General features: G+C 32.6%; 1 pseudogene; it reads right to left on the bottom strand.

The window, feature by feature from the left end:
* Nucleotides 1-24,494, bottom strand: part of LOC120193300 — a 33,324-nt pseudogene that overhangs the window by 7,598 nt on the left and 1,232 nt on the right.

Below are 24,494 nucleotides of genomic sequence, written 5' to 3'. Positions count from 1 at the left end.
GTACAAGTATACCGGTTTTATGAGAGAATATGTCTAAATAATGTGTCGACACTTTTTTAGTTTGTGTCGATATTTTTGGTCCAGAATGAATGGAAAACAGGGTGCAACCATAAAGTGTCGATCCATATATAAAAAGTGTCGATCCCAAAAACATCGAACCCAAAAGTATAATGTAATATGTAATTTTCAATCTAACCGGTACAAGTATACCGGTTTTATGAGAGAATATGTCTAAATAATGTGTCGACACCATTTAAAAAAGTGTCGATATTTTTGGTCCAGAATGAATGGAAAACAGGGTGCAACCATAAAGTGTCGATCCATATATAAAAAGTGTCGATCCCAAAAACATCGAACCCAAAAGTATAATATAATATGTAATTTTTCAATCTAACCAGTACAAGTATACTGGTTTTATGAGAGAATATGTCTAAATAATGTGTCGACACCATTTAAAAAAGTGTCGATATTTTTGGTCCAGAATGAATGGAAAACAGTGTGCAACCATAAGGTGTCGATCCATATATAAAAAGTGTCGATCCCAAAAACATCGAACCCAAAAGTATAATGTAATATGTAATTTTTCAATCTAACCGGTACAAGTATACCGGTTTTATGAGAGAATATGTCTAAATAATGTGTCGACACTTTTTATTTTGTATCGATACTAATTTAAATATCAAGTGTTTTTCCACCGTTCACTATATATAGTACTCTTAATCGAGAAACCCTAAACATAAAGGCAAACAGGCAGAAAATAACTCTTCCTCTTTCTTCTAGCGTTATCATAAGTGACGATCAGATATTCAGGTAAATTTATCGATATTTTATGGGTTTGATTGATTTCTATATTGGAGTTTTTTTCCTGAATGTGTTTGTGTTCCATTGTAATAGCATCCAACCAAAATGGCTCCAAAATATCAGCGTCAGAAGCGAGGTCTTTCTCAAAGCTCTTCTTAACCCAGTTCTTCTCAACCACAACCTCCTTCTGTAACAAACGATTCTTCTGAGGAAATTAGGTCCTTCGAAACTCTGAACTTTAGATCCGATATGGAGAAACAAAGATGGCAGACGAGTTTTAAAGTAAGGAAGATTCGTCCTGAACGTGTCATTGACCTGGGTTTCTTGTTTGATGATAAATATGCATTTAGTTTTAAATCCACATTTACATCTTGGGGTTGGCTTGAATTCCTTGGTGTAGAACCAAGATATTATCCCAACCTAGTTAGAGTCTTCTACAACAATGCTTCCTTACAGCACGAGCCTAATAAGACTAATATAATAGGAATTAATACACATGTCATGGGGAAGGATATATATATATATCTCCAGAAACTATTGCGGAGGGTTTAGGTGTAGCGAATACAGGGGATTCAGATGAAAATGGTGTAGATTGGTCTACAATTAAACGGGTTGCTAGAAATAGCCCAATTCACCTCGATGTAGAGTCGAGAGTGTTTCACAAAATGCTCACATGGTATATCCGGCCTAGTGGGGGAAAACATTCAACGCTTCAAGACATCGATTATTGGTGGATAGCAAAGTATAAATCCAAAACGGCTCCAAACATTGCAAAACTCATATTTAATACAATTGTATATATGGTCACAAAGGGAGCAACAATTTCAACTACACTACCATATGGTCATCACCCATCTATTGAAGAAGAAGGAAGTTGATATTTCGCATGACGCCCCTGTTCGATTAACCCGCAAGATTGACATGGTATTTATTAAAAAAGCGGGATATGATTTTGTTGAAAAACTCGGTTGGAAGCGTGTCAAGGAGGTCGGATTAGATCAAGAGAGGGAGGAAATGGACCCCGTTGGCCATGAAGAAGAGCAACCAAGTGGAGACGCAATGATGGAAGAAGCTCCAGTTGCAGATGATGTCACAATTAAGACCGTGATGGAATACATGGTCAATTTTCGGGAGCATATTGATTCCTTTGTGAGTGGAATGCAATCCGATATTTCATCATTGCAACATGAAGTCTCCATGTTGCGTAACGAATTACGTCAACGACATCAAACGAGTTAGGTAATTCATTATCTATGTTTCTAACATTACACGTTCTGAACTTTTTTTATTTTCTTTTAACAGATGTGGACAACCAAGCGATCAATGAAGATGAAGTTGACGATGAAGATGACGATGATGATGACGATGAAGCTGACGATGAAGATGACGATGATGATGATGATGATGATGATGATGATCCAAACAAGTATATCATGTCTGCAACGCCGCCTTCAAGAAAACTTTTAATTTTTGATCTCAATGGTGTCCTTGCCTACATCCCAAGACTGCCTGCAGGTTTTAATTCTATTCTTTTGTATCCATTATTTTAACATATAAGCGTAGAACTTTAATCTCATTTTCTTCATGTTGTAGATGTTGTCCTCAGAAGAGGATTATTTGAATTTATGCAATTTTGTGTCGACAATTTTGTTGTTGCCCTTTGGTCTTCAAAGATGAGGTTAGAACATGTTTGAAGCAATTGAATTACTGTAGTCAAAATCGTTAATATACATTTGAATGTTAACATTCAATCTTGATTACAATCTCAGGCATAGCGTCGACCGTGTACTTGAGAAACTACCTGTATTTTCCGAGCATTTTCTATTCGTGTGGGTAAGATGAATGTCATTACAGTTTGCTGACTTTTCGTTGTCTATGATTCCTACATATTTATGTTCGACTGTTTGTGACAGGATCAAAAAAAATGCAAAACTACGATTCTGTTACCTACTGTAAAGATCTCAATGATGTTTGAAACGCGTGTCCAGATTTTAACGAGCTAAATACACTTTTGGTCGATGATTCAGCGGAAAAATGATTTATAATCCGGTAAGTTGCATTTATGCAATATGTTTTTCCAGTTGAACAGGTGTTCAGACATTGATTATTTTAACAACTTATGTGTTTATATAGAAATACAATTACATATGTCCACATACCTTTGACGCTGCTTCCCATTCGAACGACAATGCTCTAGGTATGACACAAATTTATTCATGCTTATGCGAATTTAGTTTATTGTTAGTAAAATTGCACCTCATTAGTTTGATAATTGAAATTATTTATGTATGTCCTCAGAAAAAGGCGGAAACATACGAGAGTATTTGGAAATTTGTTGAAGGCCTCTAATGTTCCGGACTTCGTTAGAAATAACCCTTTTTCATCGGATTAATTTTGTTTGTCGGTACATTATTTGAACATTCTTGTGTATTTATATTTTGGTGTGATTATTGTGTGTATATTTTATTGATTATTCCATATTTGCTTCTATGTGTACATATACATTTGAGGATTGTTGAAATATCAATACTAATGTATTTTACATCTGATTGCAAATGTATCGAAACACATGACTATAGCATTGTTTTCGATGATATCCACAACAAAGTGTCGATTTAAAAAAGTGTCGATTGAAAAATGTAATAGATAATTTTGTAATATAACTGGTATAAAATACCGGTTACTTATAAAATAGGTAAATATAAGCTCTACCTATTACATACTTACATATTATTAAATTAAAAACAATAAACATATATATTACATATTTATTATTATTTGGTTAATATTGTTAAATTTAAATTCTAAATATTATTTTATAAAATATCAAAACAATCAAATAATTTTTTGTGTAAATGAAATTATTAAATTAATATGTAGGTGGAAAACATGAAACACTATTAAAAAAATGAAACATAAATTACATAACTTTAAAAGAAGTATCGATCCTTTTATAAAAAGTATGGACACTTTCAATATAATAGGTAAAAATATGATGTAATAGGTAGCGCTTATATATGTAATAGGTATCGTTTATATAATGTAATAGGTAGTGGTTATATTGTAAAGTATCTATCCTTTTATAAAAGTGTCTATACTTTTTTCACTGTGGAAAACATTAATTTAATGTTATCTTTTGAGTGAGTTTTAAGATATTAATTTAGTAATTATAGGCGTCTAATGATTTCTTTTTTACGTTATGATATATATTATTATTAAATTAAAAATTATAAATATTATTTTATAAAATATCAAAACAATCAAATAATTTTTTGTGCAAATGAAATTATTAAATTAATATTGTAGGTGGAAAACATGAAACACTATTAAAAAAAATTGAAACATAAATTACATAACTTTAAAAGAAGTATCGATCCTTTTTATAAAAAGTATGGACACTTTCAATATAATAGGTAAAAATATGATGTAATAGGTAGCGCTTATATAATGTAATAGGTATCGTTTATATAATGTAATAGGTAGTGGTTATATTGTAAAGTATCTATCCTTTTTATAAAAGTGTCTATACTTTTTTCACTGTGGAAAACATTAATTTAAGGTTATCTTTTGAGTGAGTTTTAAGATATTAATTTAGTAATTATAGGCGTCTAATGATTTCTTTTTTACGTTACGATATATTATTATTAAATTAAAAATTCTAAATATATTATTTATAAAATATCAAAACAATCAAATAATTTTTTGTGCAAATGAAATTATTAAATTAATATTGTAGGTGGAAAACATGAAACATACTTAAAAAAAATTGAAACATAAATTACATAGCTTTAAAAAAAGTATCGATCCTTTTTATAAAAAGTATGGACACTTTCAATATAATAGGTAAAAATATGATGTAATAGGTAGCGCTTATATAATGTAATAGGTATCGTTTATATAATGTAATAGGTAGTGGTTATATTGTAAAGTATCTATCCTTTTTATAAAAGTGTCTATACTTTTTTCACTGTGGAAATATTAATTTAAGGTTATCTTTTGAGTGAGTTTTAAGATATTAATTTAGTAATTATAGGCGTCTAATGATTTCTTTTTTACGTTACGATATATATTATTATTAAATTAAAAATTCTAAATATTATTTTATAAAATATCAAAACAATCAAATAATTTTTTGTGCAAATGAAATTATTAAATTAATATTGTAGGTGGAAAACATGAAACTACTTAAAAAAAATTGAAACATAAATACATAACTTTAAAGAAGTATCGATCCTTTTTATAAAAAGTATGGACACTTCAACATATTATAATGTATAGATAATTTTGTAATATAACCGGTATAAATATACCGGTTTATGAGCGAATAGGTCTACAACCTATATCGACACTTTCTAATATTGTGTCGGTACTTTATGTCCAGATTGGAAGAAAAATGTGTCGATACCATTTAAAAAAGTGTCGGTAATTTTAAGTAACGCGGTTTTTCTTCCTTCATTCAAAATATTTATATGTACATACAATAGGAGTCATGTTGATACTTACGATATATGGAGATCGTTGTCATTCCATTCCGTCTTCGAAAAAATCAGTTGATGTAGGCTGTGTGCTTGTACTCAAACTAAGCTTGACTTGAGGACATGTTAGTTTGTTATGTCCTCACCGTTGCAGTACCCACATCGCCTAATTTCTTCTCGACCTTGTTCTTCGGCACTTCTTTTCGCTTGCGTTGTTTTTCGTTAAGGGTCACGAACATTGTTTACTACAATGCTCTGGTTGACTGATGATTCAAACCAAACGAGTTTTCTAATTCTTCTATTAGTTTTTCATCTCATCTCTTGCGGTTTTGAAAGACTCGTCTGTCTTTGATGCAATGTAGCATAACCTACTTGACGTTGAACGTAGAGCAGCGAACCTTGCCATTTGCATCACTTCTGGAGACACATTCAAATCAACATAGTTGGGTGCAGAAGCCTTCGCATCATTAGTCCCTACTTTGAATCAAAGTCCCGGGCAAATATGTGTAGTCCAATTGCTTCAAATGTGAAGTTGATGGCGACACGGAAGTCCAACGGTCTCGAATTTTTGCAGGAGAAAATTAGAGTTTTCGTACGAGAATCAAAACTAATTTCAAATTTCCTATTTTTTTCTGCGTACTTTGACAAAATATAATGTTGACATTCATCTGATAAGGACTTAATCTCTGCCTCAATCCGGTACAATGTCTACCGTATAAGTTCATCTTGGAACACACGAAAAGATTCGCGGGTAAAAATCGCAGCGGCATGGCTTTCAAGGTCGACCAGTTTTGTGATCTGGAAGGGCTTCGTATGGGAACTTAAGTAATCCGCTTTCAACTCGTTCATACGCATTCTACTAATTCCATCTTCAATTGCACGAACAACATCTAAATATGTCTTCTTGTGTTTCAGTGCAATAGCTAGTGAAGCATTCATAGACTCGCACCTTTGTGTTGAGCGAATATTGGCAAAGAAATGACCGGTTAGATATGCTTGTGCCCATAAGTGTCGTGTATTTCCCTTCTCAATCACCCATGGATGCTTTTGGACGTTGAATTCTGAAACAACCGAACGCCATTGAATATCAAATTCCTTGGTTGTCCACTAGGAAGCCATGCATTTTGAGAATGCTGCTGTAAACTTTGGGTCACCAATGTTAGCTTGTGCATTGCGAGAAAGATGCCAAGAACATAATCTGTGCTTAGCATAAGGGATAACAGATTTGATAGCCCTCTGCATTGCCCTATCCCCATCGGTTACAACGGAAATAGGTGATTTATTCATCATGGCTTCTAAAAAATTCTGTAGCACCTACTCGAAAGATTGAGACGTCTCGTCAGCGATTATGGCAGTGGCAAACACAATTGTGTTATAGTGATGATTGACACCAACAATAGGCATAATTGGTCAACCATACAAATTATCTTTGTACGTTGTGTCGAACGCAATTACATCACCGAAGCATGTGTAATCCGATCTCGATGTAGAATCCGACCAAATAAGATTATACAATGCCCCGATTCGTCTACCGAGTATGTCATAAAAAACCCGGGATCATCATGTTTCTTATAATCAAAGTAGGCAATAAGCGCATTCACATCCCCATCGACGATTTCCTTTGCTTTACCTCTTTGAAGTGCATGTAGAGGTCTTTATGTGTAAATCCAACATTATGATAGCCCCCTGCCTACTGCGTTAAATAGTTCATTACTTGTGACGTGCCAACACCGACCTCTTTCAATGTTGTTGCCTCATCGATATCAGCCTTACTTACAGCTCTATTAGAATGCATAAATGGTGTCATAGCAGGTGTGCACAATGCATGATTATGTTTCTGATCAGACTTACTTATAACCCACTGATCGTTTGTATTTGTTGCTGTAACTACGACTCTAGCCTTACATCCTGTTCTTGTGACTGGCGTATGAGCACGTTGACGATCAACAGTATGACTTTTGATACTCGAAACCCTTCTTTGGAACAACAAAATTCTTGTGTCTTCACATTCCCTTCCACGTCAAGCCGTGTTGTTCCCTTACGTGCACTAAACCCGTGTTCCCGTGCGAATCCCTTGTAAAAGTACCAAGCTTGATCACGTGAACAGAAGAGCTGACCAACCAATCTATCAGATTCATCAACATTATGTACTTCATGGCATTCCTCGGTTGGCTTAACATTGTCTACATCAGTATTATCCATGGCAAAAATTTTGTTGTGCAAGTTCAGTGCTCCAGGAGTTGATGGAGATGTAAGCAAAGGTTCATTTTGAACATGTTTCAGTCGTGCTGCTTTCAATAGGATGTGGCATTGGTAGTGGTAGTTAAAGGGTAGGTACAACATTAAATTCGCAGTACATATTTAGGTATGTACAATAACTACAAGTATATATTATCATTAATTTAGGTATGTACAATAACTACATATTTAGGTATGTACAATAACTACATATTTAGGTATACATCTTTTGAGTGAGTTTTAAGATATTAATTTAGTAATTATAGGCGTCTAATGATTTCTTTTTACGTTACGATATATATTATTATTAAATTAAAAATTCTAAATATTATTTTATAAAATATCAAAACAATCAAATAATTTTTTGTGTAAATAAAATTATTAAATTAATATTGTAGGTGGAAAACATGAAACACTATTAAAAAAATTGAAACATAAATTACATAACTTTAAACAAAGTATCGATCCTTTTTATAAAAAGTATGGACACTTTCAATATAATAGGTAAAAAATATGTATAGGTAGCGCTTATAATGTAATAGGTATCGTTTATATAATGTAATAGGTAGTGGTTATATGTAAAGTATCTATCATTTTTATAAAAGTGTCTATACTTTTTCACTGTGGAAAACATTAATTTAAGGTTATCTTTTGAGTGAGTTTTAAGATATTAATTTAGTAATTATAGGCGTCTAATGATTTCTTTTTTACGTTACGATATATATTATTATTAAATTAAAAATTCTAAATATTATTTTATAAAATATCAAAACAATCAAATAATTTTTTGTGTAAATGAAATTATTAAATTAATATTGTAGGTGGAAAACATGAAACACTATTAAAAAAATTGAAACATAAATTACATAACTTAAAAGAAGTATCGATCATTTTATAAAAGTATGGACACTTTCAATATAATAGGTAAAAATATGATGTAATAGGTAGCGCTTATATAATGTAATAGGTATCGTTTATATAATGTAATAGGTAGTGGTTATATTGTAAAGTATCTATCCTTTTTATAAAAGTGTCTATACTTTTTTCACTGTGGAAAACATTAATTTAAGGTTATCTTTTGAGTGAGTTTTAAGATATTAATTTAGTAATTATAGGTGTCTAATGATTTCTTTTTTACGTTACGATATATATTATTATTAAATTAAAAATTCTAAATATTATTTTATAAAATATCAAACAATCAAATAATTTTTGTACAAATGAAATTATTAAATTATATTGTAGGTGGAAACATGAAACATACTTAAAAAAAATTGAAACATAAATTACATAACTTTAAAAGAAGTATCGATCCTTTTTATAAAAGTATGGACACTTCAATATAATAGGTAAAATATAATGTAATAGGTAGCGCTTATATAATGTAATAGGTATCGTTTATATAATGTAATAGGTAGTGGTTATATTGTAAAGTATTTATCATTTTTATAAAAGTGTCTATACTTTTTCACTGTGGAAAACATTAATTTAAGGTTATCTTTTGAGTGAGTTTTAAGATATTAATTTAGTAATTATAGGCGTCTAATGATTTCTTTTTTACGTTACGATATATATTATTATTAAATTAAAAACAATAAACATATATATTACATATTTATTATTATCTTTGGTTAATATTGTTAAATTTAAATTCTAAATAATATTTTATAAAATATCAAAACAATCAAATAATTTTTTGTGCAAATGAAATTATTAAATTAATATTGTAGGTGGAAAACATGAAACACTATTAAAAAAAATTGAAACATAAATTACATAACTTTAAAAAAAGTATCGATTTTTTTTATAAAAAGTATGGACACTTTCAACATATTATAATGTAATAGGTAAATTTGCAATGCTATCGGTATAAATATACCAGTTTACTTATAAAATAGGTAAATATAAACGCTACCTAGTATGTTATTGTACTTTATAATATTTTCGGTTAAATAATATAACATAACCGGTCTAAATTTTAACCGGTCACTTATTTAACCGATCACACCATATATTAACAGTTTTTTAGGCGCCGCACCGCAGAACTACCGTTTTTATATCTCTTTGCAGCAACCACATGAAAGAAAAGTATTGCTTTGATGGACAGGACCTTTCTTTTTTAGCTTATAGATGGACAGATTATATATTCAAAACAAAACATACCAGACTCGCTGAATGCTGTCTCTAGCAGTACAAGCCCCTGCCGCAGCGGCAAGAATCAAGTTTGATTTTGTTCCTTAAACCCACTCTTTTCTAGGTACAGTCTTTTGAAGTAGGAATGGCAACGAGTCGGATTTTGCTCGTCACGTCCCCGAACCCGAAATGAATCCCCGTCCTCATCCCCGACCCGATCCCCAATAGTTTTTTTATCGGGGCGTCCCGTCAGGGATTTTTTTTGCCCTGTCCCCGAACCCGACCCGAAATATTATACCTGAACCCGAAAATATTTTTTATATAATTAATATAAAAAATATAAAATATTATATATATAATTAATATAAAAAAATATAAATACTATATATATATATAATCGGGGCGGGTCAGGGCGGGGATACCTTGCCCCGAACCCGACCCGAAAAAATCCCCGAACCCGAACCTGACCCGATATCATTCAACTCGACCGACCCGAACTTGACCGGGTTTCCCCGTCGGGTTCGGGTCATACTGCCATCCCTATTTTGAAGTAGCTATTGTCATAGCGGCAGGGATCCGTTAGACTTGAAAAATTTAATTCGGGGAAAGGAGATGAAATATAACTTTTGAAAATCACACTGATTTTTAAGAGTTCGGGAGTCGGTTACGTGTGGGGAAGGGTGAGCACCCCCACAACGCCCAAATTTTGGTACCTAAACGATTATATATTATTTAAATATTGAGAATTACAAACTCGAAAATATATTTAAATTATGATCATGTTATTCATTTGACTTTATTCAAAAAGTGTCAACTTTCAGATAATGAATGCCCTTTTGTGTGAACAATCTTCGGGAATGCACTTCTTTTTGTATTTAGGAAACTTTTCCATAGATTCCCCTAACAAAAGACGTTATTTCGTAATTTTTGCAAAGATAAAATAAAATAAAACAAAATAAAAGTGAAAAGATGTAAAAAATAATAAAAATAAATAAACGTAAAGAGAAGAAAACTATTTAATAAAAAAACATTTGTGCGAAAATTCTTCAAAAAGATACATTCCCTTGTAGTTGGGAGATATATTCGTTCCCTCACAATGAAATTTTCCTTTTTTTTACATATTTTATAAAACAAAGATGATTTATAACAAATGACGTTAATAATTATCTAAATATGCACATAATAAAACAAAAAGAAATAAAAATTTTCATACAAAGAATGTTTATAACAATTACATAATTTATACATACATGAATGAAGTTATACCAATCGATAAAACAAAGTTACAAATTTAGACTAAAATATGTATATAAAAACATGATAAACTAAAATACCAGTAAAAGAATTTAATCATGCCTAGTGAATAAGGACTAAATAGCCAAAAATAGGAACTTTAGGAACATAACAAGTAACAAACATAAAATCATAGCTAATGTGCAAACATTATATAACCTGAGTACTAAAACAGAAATAAATCCTAAAGAAACATGCAGGACCAAAATATAAAAAGGTAAAATGTCATGCCTAAAACAGAAACATAGCAAAAACATAAAACAACATGAACAAGATGGCTAAAACGAAACAATAACAACTTAATCTACTTAAGTATGAATAAGTTAAAATACAATGGCCCACGTATAAATATAAAAATAAACGTATTTAACGAGAAATTCAGGACTAAAATGGAATATAAAAAAATAAAGAGCTCAAAGTAAAAAAGAACTGAAAATTCATTGGTGACTAAAATGAATTCATACAAAGTTACAAAGGGCTCAAAGTGTAGTTATAGCACACGTTAAAACACAACCCTGGTCCTTTCCTGAACGACGTCGTTTCAGGGAAGGTATAAAGGGATTTCCTTTGAGCCAAAATCCCTTTACCCTTTCATTTCTTTCTGCTTCAACCCGAGAGAGGGAGAAAGAGAAATAACATTCTCCCCCACTCTCTCCCCTTTTCTTCCTTTTCATGAGAGAGGAGATGAAAGGTCACGGCCGTCGTACATCGACGGCAACAAAGAGGAAATTGAATTGTCCTCCCCCTCCCTTCATTATTCTCTTCATTCTAAACTACTCCAAACCCTCAAAACCCTCGACCCATCCAAACCCTAAACAAAAAATCAATGACCATTTTTTTACCTTCAGTCTGGTGGCTCAACTTTTGTCTCGGTGAAGCCCACGTCAGAGGTAACGAAAGGTAAATGTTTCAAAAATTTTCTTCTTATTTTCTTATGTCGTTTTTTTTAAATGCTCTCTCCGGGTTCTTTTTCTTCCCATTCGAATGGTTGTTTCCTCTGTGATTTATGGTTGTTTTTTTTATTTTTTTTTGGTGAGATGATGATATGTTTCTCTGATTTTAGGTAAATATCCCAGATTTTCAGGATTTAGGATAATATTTAATTTGAGGTTTTGATTTAGCTTAATTTAAGTGATGTTGTTGATTTATCTATCAATGTAGGACTTCTGTTGATGACACCGGTGGCTCGGGAATGATCAGCAACGGCTCACGCGCGAGGGGAGAATGGCGATGAAGCCCACGCGCTGAGGGGAAGCTGGAACGTTAGGCGACGGTGGCTATTGAATTATTACCAGAAACCCTAATATTTTTAGGTTCTCTAGTTCTGGGTCGGGTCAGACACGGGATCCGAGTTTTGGGTTATAGTGTTGGGTCATGTATGGGTTGGGTCTTGTACTGCTTTGGGCGGCTGGGTTGTTGGGCTTGAGTGGCCTGTAAAATGTATGTAAAAATAAATAAATAATGATAATAATAATCTAATAATAATTTAATATAATAATAATTTAATAAAATTGAGAATCGGACAAAAATGAGTGTCTACAACTATATCCATAGAAGTAGACAAATTGCGCAATGAATGACTGCAAGTTTTTTTGTTCCTAGGCCCTAGTATAGGAAAGACTTGCGATTTGATACCGCTTCCCATAATACATCAGAGAGATTCCTATATAAGATAAGAAATCGATATCAGAGACTAACAAACTCAACCAAGAACTTCAAAACATCGCTAAAATGTTAAAGCTACCACCGATCATTTTAAAAACAATATTTAGGTTGATTGGACACCATCTTACCTGATCTGCGTTTTACCATAAATATGTCAGATTCGGGAGTCGGTTACAGTCAAAGAAGGATTAGCACCCTTGAACTGCCCTTTTGGTACCGTTTTAATTTGTCAGTTGTCTTAATTGCGAAAATTAAAATTTAAGTTAAAAATTAAAAACTCGATTCAAATTACTTACCTTTGGTTGATTAAAGTTGTCCCTAACAAGTTAAAAAATAATAAATGAAATATATATAAATAACAAAAAAAAAATAAATAAAATAAATAAATAAATAATTAAGATAAATAAAATTAAGAAAATATTAAAATTAAAAAAAACGGAGAAAAAAGTTAAATTTTGAAAGTAAAAAAAATAGATAAAAAATATTAAGAAAAATACAAAAACTGAAAGAAATAATACATAAATATATAAAAAAAACTTAAAGGATCAAATTGAATTAAATTGAAATTTACGGACTGAAATTATTCTTAAAAATGAATTGCAAGAGAAAAAAACAAAATTAGGGGGTTAGTTCGCAAAATATAAAATATAAACAAGAATTAAATTGAATAAATTCAAAATTTAATGTTAAATTTACAACAGGTGACCAAATTGAATTACGCTTCAAAACTGGGAAGACTACGAAAATAATTTAAGAAATTTGTAAGTACATACGAGTCCCTCTCCTATATATATACCCCTAAACTAAAAAAATCATTTTAACCTCATTTCTAAGAAAAACAACCCATTCCTCTTAAACTCTCACCTTCCTCAGCCACACTCTGCCGCTCGCTTAAAACATCCCAAATTATGGGTTAGTGACCAAATTGTAAATTTTTAAAATTTGGTGATAAAAGTATAATTTATTAAAACGTTCAATGATTTAAGTATGAATATTTCAGTATTGGATTAAATGGTAATTATGGAAAGATGGAAGGGATATAATGGTATTTTTATGAAAAATATATTTATCTCTTTAATAAGAGATAAGCATATGGGTGGGGGAGTATCTAGAAGCTTATTTCCTTTTCTTCTTCTTCTCCTTCTTCTCCCCGTAAGCTCCATGACAAAGGTAAGATTTCTTAGTTGTTGATTATTAGATAAAATTTAAGTGGGGTTTTGATCATTAGGTGATACTTAAGCTTAGGGAAAGCATAAGTTATCTTAAAATTAAGAGATAAAGGAGTTATGAAAGATTAAAGAAAATGATTTTTTAAGTGAAATATTGAATAAGAAGGTTTAAATGAATTTGGAGGATGAATTTGACTTGTCATCTATGAGAATAAGAAGTTAGAATTGGATTTAGAACATGTCGGAAATTCTGGGCTTGTGTGCATCGGTACACAATCAACATGTACCGATGCATCAAGGGTAAATTTCCAGAAATTATTCATTGTGTATCGATGCACATGAAGTGTATCGATGCACCCTTTAAAGAATAACATCGAATGCAATTAGTGCATCGATGCACCCCTTAATAGTAAAATATCGAATGTATTTTGTGCACCGATGCACAAGTAGTGCATCGATGCACCGTTAGGAAATGCATCGATGCACTGTAGAGTGCATCGATGCAAACCTTCATTAAAATATGAAAATGGCTTTCATTTTGCCTAAGAGTGATAGTTTAAAATATGTCAATTCGTATACTGATAAGTATTAATGTATTGTTATGTAGATATAGATCGTAATCTTGTTCCCGAACAATCAAAGAATTAGGATCGAATCAAAGCAAGGCTAAGGTGAGTGCATACTATTAAATTATGTACTGTATATGGAAATTAGACTTGTGACAAGTCTGTTTCCGATATTGGAATATATGATTGTATGGGTAGAAGCATGATTATGTTTGATATGACTTGAATATGCTTTATTCATATTATATATATGTTATGTGATATTAAGTTATAGTAAGCTTATATATGTAACGAGAAATTGGGGAAAACATGTCTAAATGATATATATTTATAGGTTAGAAGATATTACGTGATTCAAGTGGATATAAGTGACTAAAATAAAGTTATAATATGATATAAATCAGTATATGCATAATAACAATAGACAATTAAATAAGTTCAATGACATTGATTCAGGTAATATGATTGAGGTAAGTATAGGAGAGGTGATTATATGAAATAGTAAATGAGTACATGATTAGGTGATTATCGGATTACAATGCATGTATAGTTATATGTGTTTACATGACTTGATCAATGGATGTATAGAAGTGATATAAACTATAGGAATTATATGGAAATGTCTTACATGCTTATATGAATATGTAAATATGTAAGTTATGAGAAACATATGTGAACAAGAAATGACAGTGATATTCATGTTATATGAACATGAGAAGTGTTACAAGCTAAATGGCATATGAATATGAATCATATGAAAGTGACATGTACATGTGAATATGTGAAAGTGTGATAACATAAATAATAATGCCCATGTTATGTGATACGAGAGCTAGGGGTATAGTTGGCATGCCAAGAGTCGAGGGATTATCAGTGGTCCTTCGGGACATAGTGGTTCTTCGGAACAAACAATGGTCCTTCGGGACATAGTGGTTCTTCGGAACAAACAGTGGTCCTTCGGGACAAATATTCAGTGCCCCTTGAGGGAATTATACGAGCTGTGGTGACAGCATAGTGCACAACCTCTATGTAATGCATATCTTAGTTCTCACATGTGTACCATGGCTAGTAAAGAGATAATATTAATAAACTTGATATGATGATATGATTATTTCCTTGTGAAATGTTATGTGTGATATATGATTGTACAAGTGGTAATTATGAGATCATATGATAAAGGAATCAATGATAGTGATAAAAGATATGAATGATAATGACATATATGTGTATATATGTATTTGTTATATGTAAAAGTATATGAGTTGTATAGAATGATAGTAGTAATTGTTTATGTATGATTACTAGATAATGTTTACATTATATGTTTATTGCCTCACTAAGTCATAGACTTAGCGTGTGAGTGTTTCACACGCAGGTTCTTACAAGCTATGGATAGTTGGGTGCAAGACAGGTCAGTTTCTTACCAAAGGTCAGATCAGAAGAAAAATGAATAATATGTATGTTAGTATATATATAAGTTCATGTTGGCATGTATTCAAAAAAATATGTTGTATAAGCTAATAATAATTTTGTAAACGTTATGAATAAGTTATATGTAAATGAATAAGTGAATTATGCACGCTCTGATCGGTTTTGCAATAATGAAAATGTATTTTATGTAAATTGGTCATTTTTATGTTGTAAAAGTTTTTAAATTGCTAACTATTTTATTCAAGTAAATGATTCGATATGTCAATGTGACACCTCAGATTCGTATCCGGGTTGGGTACGGGTTGGGGGTGTTACACCGCCGCTGCTACGGCCGCCGCCTCTAGTAGCCGGAAAACCAAAGACTTACCCCTTTCAAAAGCCCTCGACCCCAAGAATCCGAAACCAAAACCCAAATCCCCATAAATCGACGTAGATCTAGGTTTTAATTTCTCGATTTTTACCTTTCCTGGTGAACTGTTCGACTTTCAGTGGCTCTTTCTTCTCTGAGCCCAGATCAAGGTTGCTTTTGTTTGTTTTTTTGGTATTTTCGTATGTGGTTGGGTTATTTTTGTGTTACTAGATATTTGTGGTTTTCTGTTATAGTTCGATCTTTGGTTGCTCGACTTTCTTCGTGTGTTTTCATGATGTTTTTACTTGAGATTCTGCTTGTGGCTCTCTGTTTGGGTTTCGTTGTGTTGTGTTCTCGTCAATAACTTCGGTGGAGATATTTATAACCCACCGCCAGAGGCTATCTCCGGGATTCACGTGGGTTGTTGTCAGGGTTGGGCGTTCGTGTGGTTGTGGGTTGACCGAAAACCCCGGGATGGTTCAGTCCCAGGGATCTCGGCTGGTTGGTAATGTGTTGTTCCTGCTGAGATCATTTTCTGGTCGTTGCATTGGGTCAGATCCAACAGTCCATATTTGGATATGTTGTGATGATATTTGAGGGTTAAACAAACCCTAGCTCTATTGCAATTATAGTCGTTGATCCCAATCTCGATCTAACGGTTGTAGGCTATACGACGCTAAGACTAAATGACGAAACCCTAGCCCTCTAATGGGTCAGGCAGACGGGCTTGGGTCCTTAGATTTGGACATGGACTTAAAATGAACCTGAAACGAAAATAAATAAATAAAAAATATTAATATTAATATTAATAAAATAAAATAAATAATAATAATAATATAATAAAAAATCATTTTTAAAACTATATATTATATATGCTTTTAAAAATTGTTTTCAAAATCATATAATATTTATATTTTCAAAAATCATTTTTAAAACTATATAATATATATTTTCAAAAATTGTTTTAAAACTATATAATATATTTTTAAAATTATTTTCAAAAACTATATATCATATATATATATATATATTCAAAATATTTTCAACTATATTAATATATATATTCAAAATGTTTTCAAAAACTATATATTATATATGTTTTTAAAATGTTTTCAAAAACTATATATTATATATGTTTTTAAAATGTTTTCAAAAACTAGTTATTATATATATATTTCAAAAACTGATTTTTTAAAAAAACTACATGTTTCAAAAAAAATCTTTCAAAAATTATGCGATATTATTATATATATAAAAAACGCTCTGGACGAAAATGAGTGTCTACAGTTACCCCTCTTTGTCCTTTTTCGTGTAATGAAAAATAGGACAAAGATAAAATGACACAAATTTTCGTTTGGTATGAGGGTCTCTAAGTCTAATATCATCCCTTGTGGAATTGAAAACTGACTATGACTCCTCCGTCGCGAAGTCGAGTCATTCTTGAAATAATATCTTTTTTATGAAATTGAAATTGTAGTTGGGAATTTGAATCGGGAGGTGGCTTCTTGTTGCCAAATCATAGTCAACCTTGGTCTTTTCCTCGGTTGAAAGAGCTTGGTTTGAAAAATTCGACTGAAAAATAATTCCTCAACACTAACATGTGGTTGATAGGTCCTCGAGCTAAACGGAATCGAACTCGAAAGTTTTCGTTGACAAATATATTTTCTCGACTTAAGCTATGCTGTTGAGAGATAGTTTCTTGCCACTAAAACACAACTAACCCAATTCTTCTTCTTGACTTAAAGACCTCGATTTAAACTTCTACCGAAAAATAGTTCCTCGTTGCTACAATACGGTTGATAAGCCCTCGAGCTGAATGAAATCGAAGAATGTAATTGAAACTCGAAGGTTTTCGTTGACATATAGCCCTTCTCTCCTTGAGTTAAGTTGTAAATTTAATATACCCTTGAGCTGAATGTAATCGAACTCAAAGGTTTTAGTTAATAGATAACCCTTCTCGCCATGAGCTATGCTGTAAATTTGATATGCCCTTGAACTGAATATAATCGAACTCAAAGGTTTTTGTTGACAGATAGCCCTTCTCACCTTGACCTATGTTATAAATTTGATATGCCCTTGAGCTGAATGTAATCGAACTTGAAGGTTTTTGCTGAAAGATATCCCTTCTCGCCTTGAGCTATGCTGTAAATTTGATATGCCCTTAAGCTGAATGTAATTGAACTCGAAGGTTTTTGCTGCTGTAAATTTGATATGCCCTTAAGCTGAATGTAATTGAACTCGAAGGTTTTTGCTAACATATAGCACTTATCGCCTTGAGCTATGCAGTAAATTTGATATGCCCTTGAGCTGAATGTAATCGAACTCGAAGGTTTTTTTTACTGGTAGCCCTTCTCGCCTTGAGCTATGTTGTAAATTTGATATGCCCTTAAGCTGAATGTAATCGAACTCAAAGGTTTTTCCTGACAGATAACCCTTCTCGCCTTGAGTTATGTTGTAAATTTGATATGCCCTTAAGCTAAATGCAATCGAACGCGAAGGTTTTTGTTGATAGATATCCCTTCTCGCCTTGAGTTATGATGTAAATTTGATATTCCCTTGAGCTGAATGTATTGAACTCGAAGGTTTTGTTGACAGATAGCCTTCTCGCCTTGAGCTATGCTGTAATTTAATATGACCTTGAGCTGAATGTAATCGAACTCAAGGTTTTTGTTGACAGATAGCCCTTCTTGCGCTATGCTGTAAATTTGATACCCTTGAGCTGAATGTATCGAACTCGAAGGTTTTTTTTTTTACAGATAGCCCTTCTCCCCTTGAGCTATGTTGTAAATTTGATATGCCCTTGAGCTGCATGTAATCGAACTCGAAGGTTTTTGCTGACATATAACTTTCTTGCCCTGAGTTATGCTGCGAATAGTTTCTTTAAGTGATGAATGGCTTCCCTTCACGGGTCTAAGACAGTTATAATTCTTTAGATGACTCCCTTTCACGGGAAAGCCAAGTGGTATATTTAGTCAGCCAGATATCATCTGTCGTGAAGTTGAAATCTGGCTTGAAAATGTTAACTGGAAACTAGCCACTCGTTGTTTTGTTAAGTTGTATTGTATCCGTTCTACATTGGCTCTTAAACCCGTCTGAAGTTGATTCTAAGATCTGTCGATCTTTCAATATGTCAAGTTAGTTTAGGTGTAGCTCCTCGCCGTTGAGTTAAGCAACCAACATCGATTTTTAAAGGTGCTTTTGAATCGATTATCTTTCGCTTTGAAGTTGAAACTTGACTCTAAAAAGATGTATGCAACATGAGTTAGTTATTATTTTATCTCCTGGATAGAGCCTCATTATTGTTTGTTGGTCCTGTTCTTGGAATCGATCATGCCTTATTTTCTTTTTGGGTTGCTGACAAATGTCACAAGGGAGTGTTACAAGTTATATCTGATCACTCGTACTATCTGCTTTCAAGAATGTGAAATGCTCTATTGTTTATTCTTTTTTCAATAGAGGCAAAATGAGCCTCACCGGCTTCAATGACCTTTCACATTTGAGATTGTCATGTTTGAAAATATTTTTCTCCTTTCTTTTATCTTAGGGAAAAAAGAATATAAGAATATAAGAATTTTGTGAAACATTGCCCCTTAATTCAGGCTCACAATCAAATCAAATCATAAACATGAGTTCATAAAAAATCAAAAGAATCAATAGCTCTTTAATGCTTTCAGAGTTGTAGCTCTTTGAAAAATGTCCAAATTGATGAGTTGGCTTCAGGTTGGCCTCCTATTTTCTAAGGTTCGTCAAAATGTCATTTATTTCTCGGTCATTTTGAACATTGCAACATGCCCCTTTTCTTGGCTTGGTATTTTAATCGGATGCAGACAAAATAACACAACCAACATAATCCATTACTAGACTTTTTATTTCGGTTCTCTGAAATCTTCCATTTTTTCAAGCTTCGTAGACTCCTCTAACAAAGGTAGTGCAGAGATATCGGTCTAAAAATGAAATTCCTAAGTGCTCGTGTGAAATTAACTATAACAGATGTTGCTTAACTCCTTTAGTCTGTCTTTACCGAAACTCCTTATTTAAATAAATTTGATTTAATTTGCCATTATCTGGCTAGCTGAATCTTATCCAAAAAGCTGGGTTGTTTAACTAATTGCTCTAGAGGGACATCTCAAGCTTTATTGTATATATATTATAATCACCTTTATCAGGCTAGCTGAATCTTATCCATAAAGCCAGAGCGTTTAACCAATTGCTCTAGAGGTACATCTCAGGCTTTATTGTATACATATAATATTATAATTTGGGTATACGGATCCAATTTCTTAAGTTTGCAAGAAGAACTTGTTATAGTCTAGGTGTTGTTGAAAGTCAAAACTAGATTTACCTACTCGGCTATTCCATCTGTGAAGATCATCATCATCATTGAATATCCTCAACAAAAGTATAGTAATGTCATACACAAGGGATGCCCCATGTTGTCCGCTCCTATGCATACCTAATACCAAGTCTCTTGTCCATTCCGTTATAAGAGGAGAAGTCTATATCGGTTCTTGCAAGAGAAGGGTATGGTGTTCGAGCGTATCTTCTAGGGTAAGATCAAGGTCTTTGTTTTATCAAATTTAAATCATGCCACTTTGTCAAAGATCTGTAACTATGAATCATTTATAGAGTTTTTTAATTCAATTGATATTAAGAGAATTTCAAGTTATAAATTTGATTCAATGCTCACCATTTTTAAAGTAGCATAAACTCATTAAATTCCTTACAAAAAGAAATATGTGAAAATTCAAAACACAAGTTCAAATAGGATGCTGCAAATGGAATAAAGCCTCATTAGGATGCCCCTACCCCAAGAGCATTCATTTGATTCAGGCTAGACAACCTTGAAATAATTGGTCAACCAATGAGTCTTGTCTAATGATGGAATCCAAGGTATTTTGTTGATTTTGACTTATGTTCTTTTCAAGTTAAGCAATCTTATCTTCCATTTCCTTTTTGTTTGAACGGGTATTGTAAGGATGAGGTGTGTCCAATGCTTGGGGTGGTATGTCCAATGTTTGTTCTCTTTTTTGACAACATCTCTTGTTAATGTGAATGTAATGAAAAGAGAAAAATAATGTGAAATGAAAGAATGCATGATGCATAAAATATTCAAGGCATTGATAAAAACAAGCCTGTTATTATAAATAATCTTTATTAGGACAAAAATGTTATTTCTTAAGAGACAAAACCCTAAAGGTACATTTTGACTAAGTCTTCTAGACCCCGAATGGCTTCTAATAGGTTGACTAGTCTCCTGCCTTCGTATATCATCGGTTGAATACCATGTCAAACCACTCCGGCTTCTCTGGTTAAACCGTGCAAGTGTCGAGCTTGTTCCAAGAAATCTCGAATGACTGATTTCTAGCTTTCATCCTTTTTTGAGCATGTTTACCAAATAAACGCCATTGAAATCCTCTATCAAATGGACTATCTGATGTTCATTTGCTTGTTTCTTGAATTTGTCAACAATGGCCTTCACTTTCAACTATCACTTTGTCATCTTATTCTTGTTGTCCTTGAAGGGACTCTCCAAGTCAGTAACCTTATTCTCATATGCCTTCGCAAATTTTGCCAACTTAAAAAATTGACTTTTGATGTGCTCGGTGTAAATCCCGGTCCATTCTGAGTCTTTTCTGACCATAGCCGGACTTTTGCGTTTTTCACCTCTTGTGTTACAACCCCTTTGTCCATTAATACAAACTATTTACATTTAACGAACATGTTTTTGGTGGATCAACACCTCTTTGAATGATGTAAATGATAATAAATGAAAGAGAACAAAACGAAAGGAAAGAATTATGAGGTAAGGATAATAATCAAACAATAATGAAAAAAATAAAAGGAAGAATTATGAGGTAAGGATAATAATCAAAACAATAATGAAAAAAATAAAAAAAGTCCTACACCACAGATATCTACCCCACATGTTTTAATTCTTACACATACATGCTTTCTACCCCGCATGCTAATTGTAAGCAAATCCTAACCGCATATTTGTCTAGTTCGCATGCTTTGAACATAAAGTAAAATAGGAGATAATTCAAGCATCCTAGGTTTTGAAATGAGTTTCGGGGTGAGTTGTAATTCCCTGTAACCTCCCGGTTTAAGTTCTAAATAAGGTATCCGAGTTCTCCTTGCTGGTGCCCCCTTGGGCTTGTCAGACCCTTAGCTCTAAGCCCATTACAAGCTTATGTAGACCAAGTTAAACTCTAGAGGATACACTCTCTTATGCCCATACGGAGAATAAATTCACACAAATACATAAGACATATGAATCCCAAAGGTTACTTGCAAGGCCTATACGAAAAATAATTTCCCACAAAGGCGTCGCTTTCACCCCCACTTAAAGGGTTTGGAGCTCGGGTATAGAGCCAGAGATGAAAAATTTAAAATATGAAATCATTGAAAAACGTAGTACAACTATTATTTGAAAAATAATCAAAGATAATATTAGAATCAAAAAAATAAATAAAATAAAAATTTATATTTCGCTTAAAAAGACAACCTGAATCACTTACCTTTCCCCAGCAGAGTCGCCAAGTTGTCGCAACTGTCTTTCGGTAGGCCCGGAATCGGGTTCGACTTAAATAAAAACGTTAGAGGCGTCACCGATCATTTTAAAAACAATATTTAGGTTGATCGGACACCATCTTACATGATTTGTGTTTTACCAGAAATATGTCGGATTCGGGAGTCAGTTATAGTCAAGGAAGGATTAGCACCCTTGAACTGCCCTTTCGATACCATTTTAATTGTCGGTTGTCTTAATTGTGAAAATTAAAATTTAAGTTAAAATTTAAAAACTCAATTCAAATTACTTACCTTTGGTTGATTAAAGTTGTCCCTAACAAGTCAAAAACATATTAAATTGTGAAATATATTCAAATATAACAAAAAAGAAAAATAAAATAAAGATAAATAAAATTGATAAAATATTAAATTAAAAACGGAAAAAAGGTTAAATTTTGAAAGTAAAAAAAAATAGAGAAAAATATTAAGAAAATAAATGTTAAGAAAAATACAAAAACCGAGAAAGAAATAAATACATAAATAGATGAAAAAAATTAAAGGATCAAATTGAATTAAATTGGAATTTATGGACTAAAATTAATGTTAAAAATGAACTGCAAGAGAAAAAAAAACAAAATTAGGGGGTTAATTCGCAAAATATAAAAATATAAAAAAGGATTAAATTGAATAAATTCAAAATCTAAGGTTAAATTTATAACAGGTGACTGAATTGAATTGCGCTTCAAATCTGGGATGACTGCATAAATAATTTAAGAAACTTGTAATTACATACAAGTCCCTCTGCTATATATACCCCTAAACCAAAAAAATCATTTTAACATCATTTCTAAGAAAAACAACCCCTTCCTCTTAAACTCTCTCCCTCTAAAAAACCATTCGGCCGAAGGCATGTCACCTTCCCCGGCCACACTCCGTCGCCTCTGGTGGCCGGAAAACCAAAGACTTACCCCTTTCGAAAGCCCTCGACCCCAGGAATCCGAAACCAAAACCCAAATATCGACGTAGATCTAGGTTTTAGTTTCTCGATTTTTACCTTTCCCGGCGAACTGTTCAACTTTCGGTGGCTTTTTCTTCTCCGAGCCCAGATCGGGTTGCTTTTGTTTATTTTTTTAGTATTTTTGTATGTGGTTGGGTTGTTTTTGTGTGACTAGATATTTGCAGTTTTCTGTTGTGGTTCGATCTTTGGTTGCTCGGCTTTCTTCGTGTGTTTTCGTGATGTTTTTACTTGAGATTCTGCTTGTGGCTCTCTGTTTGGTTCTGTTGTGTTATGTTCTCATCAACAGCTTTTGTGGGGGTATTTATACCCCACCGCCGGAGGCTATCTCCAGGATTCACGTGGGTTGTTGTCACGGTTGTGCGTTCGTGTGGTTGTGGGTTGACCGAAAACCCCGGGATGGTTCAATCCCAGGGATCTCGGTCGATTGGTAACATGTTGTTCCTGCTGAGATCATTTTATGGTCGTTGGATTGGGTCAGATCCAACAGTCCATATTTGGATTCGTTGTGATGATATTTGAGGGTTAAACAGACCCTAGTTCTCTTGTAATTATGGTTATTGATCCCCATCTCGATCTAACGATTGTAGGCTATACGGCTCTGGGACTAAATGACGAAACCCTAACCCTCTGCTAGGTCAGGCAAACGGGCTTGGGCCCTTGGATTTGTATCTGGACTTGAAATGGACCTGAAACGAAAATAAACAAATAAAAATATTAATAAAATAAATAATAATAAATAATAATAATATAATATATAGTAAAAAAATCATTTTTAAAACTATATATTATATATGCTTTTAAAAATGGTTTTCAAAACCATATAATATATATATTTTCAAAAATCAT

The sequence above is a fragment of the Hibiscus syriacus genome, unplaced genomic scaffold (genome assembly GCF_006381635.1).
Source record: "Hibiscus syriacus cultivar Baekdansim isolate YM2019G1 unplaced genomic scaffold, ASM638163v2 tig00004355_pilon, whole genome shotgun sequence".
Taxonomy (NCBI): Eukaryota; Viridiplantae; Streptophyta; class Magnoliopsida; order Malvales; family Malvaceae; genus Hibiscus; species Hibiscus syriacus.
This window is presented reverse-complemented; position numbering and strand designations above follow the sequence as displayed.